This window comes from Sceloporus undulatus, chromosome 3, assembly GCF_019175285.1.
Source record: "Sceloporus undulatus isolate JIND9_A2432 ecotype Alabama chromosome 3, SceUnd_v1.1, whole genome shotgun sequence".
NCBI classification, from domain to species: Eukaryota; Metazoa; Chordata; class Lepidosauria; order Squamata; family Phrynosomatidae; genus Sceloporus; species Sceloporus undulatus.
Window position 1 is genome coordinate 232,077,713 of NC_056524.1, and position 10,742 is coordinate 232,088,454.

General features: G+C 41.5%; 1 pseudogene; it reads right to left on the reverse strand.

Moving 5' to 3' along the window:
* Positions 1-307: 307 nt before the first annotated feature.
* On the reverse strand, positions 308-558 carry LOC121927411 (annotated as a pseudogene).
* Positions 559-10,742: the final 10,184 nt, after the last annotated feature.

Consider the following 10,742-nt stretch of genomic DNA (forward strand, 5'->3'; position numbering starts at 1 on the left):
TTGAGATTTCCTGCATGGCAGGGGTTGGATTAGATGGCCCTTGTGGTCTCTTCCAACTGTACGATTCTATGATTTTAACCAGGGCTGACCCTGCTTAGCTTCCAAGAACAGACAGGATCTGGTTCCTTCATTTAGGCCAAACTACATTCTTACTAGAAGAGTAAACATGTTGGTCTAATGGAGATTCTTAAAGTCCAGGAAATAAATCGCACTAGCAAAGGAAAAAGCTATTGCCTTTGACATCCAGTTTGCCTCGAATTCTTTGTGAGGCTATAAGCTCCTTTGTTAAACAGAGAACACTAAATTTCTTAGGAAACTTCCATGCTTTTGCATGAAGAAAATTTTAGATATTGTTCAGGTAAAACATGCCAATGCAGTCTCTTTTTTTAAAAAAAATGTTTTACCTTTGTTGGAGGTAGAAACCTGAAATAGTAAAGTCCCAGTCCGTTGGCTCTCTCTTTAGGATTCCACTGTTACAGTTAAAATGTAGTATCTTCACATCCAGAAAACATATCCAGCATACTACACTTGATCTTAGCCAAAAGGCTGAGAAGCGATATATATCCAGGAGTAGCCATGTTGGCCGTATAGCAAAATACAATAACATTCAACTCTACAAACAGTGATACAGTTGGCCTTCTGTTTTCACGGGGGATCCATTCTGGACACACATCCCCAACAAAAAGGGAGGCTCATGCATATTCAAGCCTCACAAGCTTGAATGGGGTGTGCTCCCGGGTGTACGGCCTGGGTGCGCAAGCCATTGGAAATAGTGCAGGTCACCCTTCCATGAATATTTGAGGTTGCAAATCTCAGATCCGTGAGTTAGGAGGGGCAACTGTACTTTTATTGGGCCAGCCAAAATGCACAATGATAGATGTATGAGAGTATTAATCCTGCTGATGCAATTATATGCAATCAGGCTGATGCAAATCATTTTTTGGCAGTCAGCCAACATGGTGATGCTCAGTGATCAGTTACTTAGTGGTCTTGTATAGATGGATAATGAAATCTCATTCCTCACTGGCTCCGAAAATAATTGTTGACATTAATGGGATTAGTTAGATTTATTTCTGATTGGACAGATAGATGCTGGAGATAGAATGCAACGTGTCCCTCCCTAGACAGAAAGGTATGCTATTTATGCCAGTTTAGCTGTTTCTGACATCCTTTGTGCTGTCGATGCTGTTTCTGCAATACTAGTACTGAATCATCCGTTCTTCTGCCCATGGCCTGCAAATCTTACCTACCTGGCAGCCTGTTGTAATTAATACTGAAATATTGTTGATAAAAGGTATTGAACAACTGAAATGCAATATATAAATTTTATTTTCACAACCACTGCCAGATTTTCAAGCTGCTGCTAACCTTGTGTTTCTTGAGTACAGCTTTAATTGCATCTTTTAAAGGAAGCTATGGAACTTGGGTGGTAGAGGAAAGAGAAATACATAGAAGAGTTGCATGTTTGTGCATCTGGCTTTTTTAATGACCAACGTGTCAAGGATTTAGAAGACTTTGGACTCGAAACCATGGTGATGACTTTTGTAAAAGGCCATATTAACATAAGCTGAAGATTTTTAAGGATTTGTTTTGTTTCCTTTTGGAGGTACTCAGCACTGATATCCTTGAAAAACAATTTATCAGTTTCATAAGTAGTAATCATCATTTGAAAAGTGACATGAAGAATATGCTGGTGCAAGTGAGTTCATTTGGAACCTTCTTCGTCTTTCTTAAAGAGCATGATGCATATTACACAATCTCTGGCTCAATATGGATGTATCAATCACATCACAAACTTTTGCAGATCTGAGAAGTTGAGATGAATCTTGCATTTTTTTACACAACTTTTGGGAAAGAACAATGGGTCCTCTTCAAGGACCAAACTGCTTAATTTTACTGAAAATGGAACAGGCATCTTTTATCTTCATGAGCATGACTCTGAAAGGACCTTGGACACAGGGATGATATTTGGATATGCCCACAGGTATTAATGCCTTTACAACAAGTGTAATGTATTAATTTTCCAGCTGACCTATTTCTTAACAGGCATGACATTACAGAACCTTTTTCAAAAGAAATAAATGTCACCAGAACAACGTGCAAAATGCCTTACTCGTCTTAAAATGTAACTCTAAAGGGGAAATATGACTGCCAGAAAAGAAAAATCTAAATACTTCACTACCACAGAGCAGTCCTATAGAACCAACCAACAATTCTATAGAACCAATTATTGCTAGAGAAATGCCTGAACACAATGGTGGCTGATAGATCCCATCACAGTGGGCTGTTGAATCTGCTATAGGTTCTGAATTGTAAAGGAGCTAACTAAGGTGCTGAACCTAATTTGGTTAAGGATTCAGAACCTTGGATAGCGCCTTTACTATTCAGAGTAGAACTTTATCGCACCAGGCTGCTAAGACACTACAATCACGTTAATGTAGGAAAAGCAAACATAATGTAGGAAATGAGCACAGTCATTTTCACATGACTTTTTAAAAATGCCATAGTGCTGATATAATCTTGGGCTCTGTCTTCTGCATGCCAGCCTTTCCAACCTCTCCTTCCTGCCCTATGTCCTTCCCAGCATGCTTTTTGGTCTGTATTTTTTTTCAATTGCACACAGTTGATTAAATGTAAAAAAGAAAAGAAACAAAATTGGAAAAAAGGGAAAGAAAAACAACTGCTTGGGAATGTGGGGAGGGGTGGAGGTGGAATCATGCCCACTCACATCACATGACTGCCTGAATCAGTAGTAGAAAAGCAGCATGATTGGGAGGCACTGATGGGCTTTGTCCATCAATGAAAAAGAGTGCTCCAGGAATGGATGGAAGATGAAGTAGGACAGACACAGTGTTGTGTGATAAGGTACTACCATAGACACTACTATCATGCTGTAAATTTTATCGCATGATACTTCTAAAATTCCATTTTATCAGAATATCATCATCTCACTGGCATGGGAACAACCACTTACCGCTTCTTGAAAGTTTAGGTTTGCAACATATGAACAAGGATTTCTTCTGATGCTTTAACAATAGCAAACAGAATGAAAACAAAATTTAAAACCCTCTGGAGCAGCTATGTGGTTAATGTTCATTTCTTAACTTTAGTGATTTTCACTTGTAAATAGGAGTACTAACTGGTTTCCTTTGGCCATGTATTTGTGCAATACTGCTTAGGGGTGCCAGGTGAAACAAGAGACAAAATATCTGGCTTCTCGCCCTTTAACAGTTGTGTAGAGGAAAGAGTTACAGCAAACATTGCTAGTGTAATGAGAGCACCTGTTGAAATTCATGTTTCTCTCTCTCTCTCTCTCTCTCTCTCCCTCCCTGTCTGTCTGTTAGAGGCACAGGTGTTCTGTCCCTTATCTCACCTGGCAACCCACATTCCACTCATCATGTTGCATTCCTGATGTACAGGAACTCAGACATAAATTTCTATGACTCCTCCTTCTCCTCCTGCCTATTATTTATTTGTTTGTTTCCTACCTTTTCCTCAGCCCTGGGAGGGATGTACAAACATTTTTTGAAAAGTGCATCTAAAGACACACTTGATACAAGATCTATATTTTAGTCAGGTAGCTCTCAGAACTGAAGTCTTTAAGGAAAGGGCTTTAAGGAAATGTGCAGTATTGTTTTAAAATGTACTGTTGAAACTGACACCCTTTTTAAAGTTTATATTCTAAATTGTTTTAATATTGCTTATAGTTCAGTTTAAAATTATTTATTTATTTATTTTTGCTGCTTTAATATTTTGTTGTTAAAGACATCAGCAGTTTCTAATTGCAGCCAGTAAGTTAGTCATGGTTCTTAGTAGTAAATCAATATATCTGACAGCCTTGGACAACTTGGAGGCTATAGCAATCCTTAGTATTCAATAAAACCAAATCCAGGTCATCCAGTTAACTCTGCTCAGTTCAGCTATCATACTTGGCCCATCTCCTTTTGAGCTCCAGCTCCAGCAAAAGGAAGCAACACATGCCTTTTCTTTTCTTTTCTTCTCTCATTTATAATATATTAAGTCTACAGTTAGTCTTGGCATTCATTAAAAGAAACCCAACAACTAGATTTGGGAATAGTGAATGCATTCAGTGTAGCATGAAGGAATTCCTTGTCTTCCAGTTTACAGCAGCTCTCATAAAATGTCCTTTCAGAAGGCTCAGAAAGTCCCTCATTATAGAGTTACGGTAACAGTTCCATAGTTTCATTCTCTATTAAAACCATTTAAATTCTATCTCTTCTGAAACTGTATTGATCTGTCCTACCAGTATGAACTTGGCTATACAGCATCTGTTCAGTTAAAGTAGGGAAACCATTGAGTTGTAGCAGATGTTATTAATGTTCCTTACATGTGATTTTAAGAAAGTTTGTTTAATTACATATATATTCGTGATTTTGTTTATTTTGTATTTTATATAATGTGTAATTTCATTCGGTGTTATATATATTTGATACTACTGTGAACCACTTTGATCGCTGTGGAAAAGCGGTATATAAATAAAGTTTTTATTATAATAATAATAATTATTTTTTAAATGCTATTGAAGGATTTTTCCCCAATGGATGTTTCCCAATTTTGTTTTGTTTTTAAAAATAACATCCTTTTAAATTAGATATTTGGTAGTGTTGATATTTGGAGGCCTTTGAGAATGCCATGAGATGTGCTTTTTGTTTTACTTCTGAAAATCTGTTCAGTTGTTTCAGAACTTGGAAGGGATATCATGATGTGTTACAAAATAACCTGTAATGTTATTTCTTTTGGCTAATGAAGACAAAATGATGTCACTTTTAAAAAAATAATATAATAACCAATAACATCACAGTTCCTTTCAATATGCAAAGTACTTTGGATCCATTTTGAAAGGCAAAAATAGGAAATTTAAGTATGCAAAGGTTTTCCTTTGGCCCAAGGTCTAGGCAAGTAAATCTTTTTTCTTAAGCTGAGAAGCTTATTAAAAATGATTGCACACTAACTCTTTCTGGGTGGTACATGGCTGACATTGTTACCACAGGAAAGCAAAATGGATAAATAAACAGGGGTGGGGAAGTCAGCAAAGACAGTCGTCATGCCACTGGGCTACCCATTCAAACTGACTTAATAGCAAGGCAAACAATCTTGAGACTAGAGGTCCGGGAAGCAAAAGGTCAGGAGTGCTTCTCTAAATTTGTCAAGGATTTTCATCTTTGACAATTCTCCAGACTGCCAGGCATACTACATCTAGAGATAGATTCATTTAATAATTATAACTGTTTCAATGTATTGAAAGCGCAACATAGAATGTTTCAGTGATGTGTCCCAATGCCAGGTGCACATGTTGGTTCATCTCATTTATGATGTGGGTTGCTGCATGTGTCCATTTTCCTTGGACACATTTCACCTCCAGATGTTTTTCTCAACTTTGTAATCCTTGTGAAGTCTCCTTCTGTTTTTCCCTCAAGGCTTCCTTATTATTTTTATTTATTTTCTCCAAAAGACATGCGCAAAAGTGCTAAACTATATCCATGCTACTGCTGTCACTGTTTCCCTGGAGCCACAGGTATACACTCCCTGCTTCTCAGTGGCCCCACTCAGGCATTCAACTGCCTTGCTCAGGAAGCTAGTAGCTGTTAAGTTGGAGGGACTTGCTGCCATTACAGGACATCATCTGGTTTGCCTGAGACCACCATGTCCATGACCAAGAGGACTATCTGGCAGCTGAGGGAGCAGAGAGGCTGTGAATTCTGAAGTTCTACCAGTTGTCTGCTTTTCTCTCTCCCTGACTTTTCCCAGACAACAGAAGCTTCAAAGAGGAAGGAAAAGTAATAGGTCTGCTTCCTCCTGGTGCCCTTCCTCCTTTTCCTCTGTTCTAACTACTTTACAATAAAGTACCCTATCACACTGAGGAAGGAAATAACAGTTTCAGAAAAGGTTGACTAAGCATTGGTGAAAAGTTCTGGCTCCTGAAATCCAGGTTCCCCCCTCCCTAATACACAGGAATTTGTGACTTTGAAGGTGCCACTAAACTGCATTTGCGTATGAAAGGAGATCAGTAACTAGGAAAGAGGAAGGGCCTGTGTGTGTAGCTGGTGATCTTATTCCAGGCAGGGAAACACAGGAAAGGTACTATTACCTTGGAGCAATTTAACACAAACTTGGCATAGACAGTGAATGGATTGCAAAGAAGAAACATAGAATAAGGGAGGGTCAGATTATGGGCCAGCATGGTGTGGTGGTTTGAGTGTTGAACCATGACTCTGGAGAGCAGGGTTCAAATCCCCATTCAGCCATGGAATCCTACTATGACTTTTAAGGAATTGTGAGGCTCTGGTTAGGGAGCTGAAAGAGCTGGATGTACATATTGTCATTTTATCTCTTCTCCCAGTTGAAGGACATGGTCCAGGAACAGAGAAGAAAATAGTGGATGGAAAAAACTGGTTCTTCAGATCGTGTCGCCAAGAAAAATTTGGATTCTTGGATCATGGGCTGCAGTTCCATGAGGGGGACTTCTGGCAAGGGATGGTTTGCACCTCACGCCAGTTGATCTGCACTGGAAGAGAGGTTTTTTTTAAGTTACTTTTCTGTTATTTACCCTAAATATTTTGGAAATGTGGAGAAAGTCTGAAAAATTAGCAAAATATCATTTGTCTTTTGGGGGTTAGGGGGTATATACAGTACAAAAACCCACCATTAGAACAATACCTTTATTCTACTTAGATAAGACCTGAGATAAAACAGTCTAGCACTTTAATTTATGTGTCCTCTTTTCCCTCTTATTTTTGTTTTCTCCTATAGTGCAGCTTTAAACTGTTGCTATCAGTTGAACAAATCAGCACAATTTAGATCAAAGTGCCTGAAAAAACAAAGCTTCTAAAACTGGAAGTTTCTAGGGAAATGGCAACTAACTGAGCACTTATATCCACACTTATAGGCTTCTGAACAGCTAACACCCATCCTTCTCAAGAATCTGCATTGTTAAAATTCTGATCACTACAGGGATTCTGTGTGTGTGTGTGTGTGAGAGAGAGAGAGAGAGAGAGAGAATATGTTACAATTTGATGAGGCTGTAAGAATAAACAGGCATCTTTGCCTTCAGGGATTTGGGATGCTGTCAAAACAAGCAACATGTACAACCCGCTCCTGCTTTTAGCTAATTGCAGGAGTCAGGGAGTCACTTTCAGAGAAGAGTGAAGATGATATTTTGACAGGTTGGGACTGTATTTTGTGAAATAGTGACACAGCATGGACTTTTGCAAAGAGACAAAGATGCCAACTGGCATGAGCTACAGCCTTACATCACTCCAAAAAAGCACAGAAACTTCAGCTGAAAAGCAAGCAAACACCTACGCTCCATGCCCAACATACCAAGAGCAACACATTCATTTGGAAAACTTGCTTATTCTCCCACATTTATAAATCTGTGACTTATTAAAATGTGAGCAAACATGCAGGTCATTGGGATGGACATGGGGTATGCATGGGGGGGGTGTATATCCGCGTAGTCTTTGGGGATGAGATATCTTTGTATTCTGTTCATACAGATATTATAAACTCCCACAGGACCTTGATCTAGAAAGAAAAGACATTTAGGATAAGGTAGATGGGCAGGGTTGGCACCCTTACCAGAATCTTGAAGCTTCTTGCTGCTGCTATGTGCATTCCAGTCATTTTTTAACACATGGTGATTTTAAGGCAAGTCTACCATGGGGTTTTCTTGAAAAGATTTGCTTAGAGGGGGATTGTCTTTGCTGTTCTCTGAGGTTGAGACACTGTGACTTGACCAAGATCACCCAAAGGGTTTCTGTGGGGGGGTTCAAACTCTGGTCTCCATAGTCCAGTGCTCAGGCCACTATACCACCCTGTCTCTGAAGCATACAATGTAATTTTTTTCCTACAGTAAGGCACTGTGTTCTGTTTTCATGAGAAAATGTCAAGAGGTGTATTTCTAGAAAATCATCAATATGTTCCCTACCTCAAGGGGCATTAAGACTCACACTTGTTCTTGTGTATATGATACCCCACATTCTGTTGACAGAATGCTGCAAGAGTAGAATAAATGTTTAAAATATTCCTTTATTCTTATTGTAAAAAGACAAAAGGAAACTTGGGACCTATTTGGATATGAAAATTCAGTGCAAGATCATAAGCATTGTGAAGGGGGGAAATATAAGCAATTCCCATCCACCCCTATCTCCAGCCCATGTAGCTTCTGTTCTGATGTTTTGTTTTTGCTTATAGAATCATTTGTAACAATGGTTTCATAGATGAAAATCAGGACACATCAGAGTGTGACCAAATGAATGTGGGTTCAGACAACAAGAGACAAAAGTGATTAATGAGGAAGAACACAGAAAACTACTTTTTTAAGCAGACAAACCCTGGAATTTACTCAATTTAGGAAATGTAAGACTCTGCTCCCTTCTCTCCTTTCCCTTGGTTCGGGGCACCACAATTCAAAAAGGACATTGAGAAACTGGAGCGTGTCCAAAGGAGGGTGACTAAAATGGTGAAGGGTCTGGAAAACATGTCCTATGAGGAGCGACTTAGGGATCTGGGGATGTTTAGCCTGGAGAAAAGAAGGTTAAGAGGTGATATGATAGCCCTGTTTAAATATTTGAAGGGATGTCATATTGAGGAGGGAGTAAGCTTGTTTTCTGCTGATCCAGAGAACAGGACCCGGAACAATGGATGCAAGCTACAGGAAAAGAGATTCCACCTCAACATTAGGAAGAACTTCCTGACAGTAAGGGCTGTTTGACAGTGGCACACACTCCCTCTGAGTATGGTGGAGTCTCATTCTTTGGAGGTCTTTAAGCAGAGGCTGGATGGCCATCTGTCAGGGATGCTTTGATTGAGAGTTCCTACATGGCAGGGGGTTGGACTGGATGGCCCTTGTGGTCTCTTCCAACTCTACGATTCTATGATTGGTGGTGTGTTAATTGAATGCAAACTACTTTCTGTTTTGAACACAGCTACAGAAGTAAGTCAAAGACAAAGAAAGAAAGTGGAAGGATGAGAGAGAAACCAAGGGCTCATTCACACTACCAAAAAAATCGGTTCTGAAACCGATTCAAATACGTGAAGTTCCTACTCACCCCGAATCTCACACAAGCGAATCCGAGGCTTGCACACCCGTTCCGTGGTAAATGGCCCCTAGTGCGGGTCTTTTGAAATCGGCGCAAATACCGTTTCTTTTTAAAAACCCCGGGTCCTGGGAATGAGAACTTTGGCCTCGATAACGATCAAGGCAAATTGAGGGAGGGATTTAGGTCAGAGGGTGGGCAAAGGGCAAGGCATTTCCTCCCCTCATCGGAGGGGAGGGGGAGGAGGAAAGAGCCCTGGGCAGAAGGGCTGCTGCTGGGCAAGGAGCAGGCAGGGCTCCTGGCGCCGGGAGGAAGGGGATGCTCTCCTCCTCCTCCTCCTCCTCCTCTTCCTCCTCCTCCTGCTCTCCTGCTGGCCCCTGCTCCCTCCGGGGCCATTCAAGGCCGCCTCTCTTGCTGGGGGACTTGGCCAACCCCAGGAGTGCACATTGCATGCCCACGGAGGCAGCCGCTTCCAGCCTGGAGCCTGGCACCCAGAGAGGGGCTCCCCTGAGAGCCAGCCTGGCAGCCAGGGGATGGCGGGAGGAGAAGGAGGAGGGTCGCTGGTCAGGCAGCAGCAGGCCTCCAGCAGCTGAAGCAGGGAGAGAGATTCCTCTCTCTCTCTCTCTCTCTCTCTCTGTGTGTGTGTGTGTGTGTGTGTGTGTGTGTGTGTCAGAGGGGAAAGGGGTGGTGGTCTACTTCCCGCTCCCGCAGCCTCCCCATTGCTCTTCTCCCTCACGATCCCAAGGCTGGAAGGGATCCCCAAGGGACATCCAGTCCAACCCCCAATCAAAGCAACAACCCCCCCTTTTCAAGCAGCCTCTTTTGACCATTTATGCGCATTTTTTGACCATTTATGCACATTTTTGGGGGGGTGACATGTCTGTGTGCTTGCATGTGCTTTATTTCCTCTTGCTCCTGGATTATTAATTATTATTATTATTGTTATTGTTATTGTTATTGTTATTGTTACTGTTATATGCGGATGCTACAGTCAGAATGCCTGCACTGCATTTCCCCTTTATTCCCAATTGATTCCATGGGTTAGAGCATTCCCTCCGCTCATCGGAGGGGAGAGAGAGGAGGAAAGAGCCCAAAGGGTGGATGCTAAGGGTGACAGGTGGCAAAAGGGGGGGCTGGGCTGCATAGGGCTGGGGGTGGGGGGGAGATGGAGAAAGTGATGGAGGAGGAGGAAGGAGGAAGAGGAAGAGGAGGATTGCCCAGGCTGGGGGATGTAGGGAAATGGATGCAGCAGAAGCATTTATGCACATTTTTTGACCATTTATGCGCATTTTTTGGGGGGTGACATGTCTGCGTGCTTGCTTGTGCTTTATTTCCTCTTGCTCCTGGATTATTTATTATTATTATTTTTATTGTTATTGTTAATGTTACTGTTATATGCGGATGCTACAGTCAGAATGCCTGCACTGCATTTCCCCTTTATTCCCAATTGATTTCATGGGTTAGAGCATTCCCTCCGCTCATCGGAGGGGAGAGAGAGGAGGAAAGAGCCCAAAGGGTGGATTCTAAGGGTGACAGGTGGCAAAAGGGGGGGCTGGGCTGCATAGGGCTGGGGGTGGGGGGGAGATGGAGAAAGTGATGGAGGAGGAGGAAGGAGGAAGAGGAAGAGGAGGATTGCCCAGGCTGGGGGATGTAGGGAAATGGATGCAGCAGAAGCATTTATGC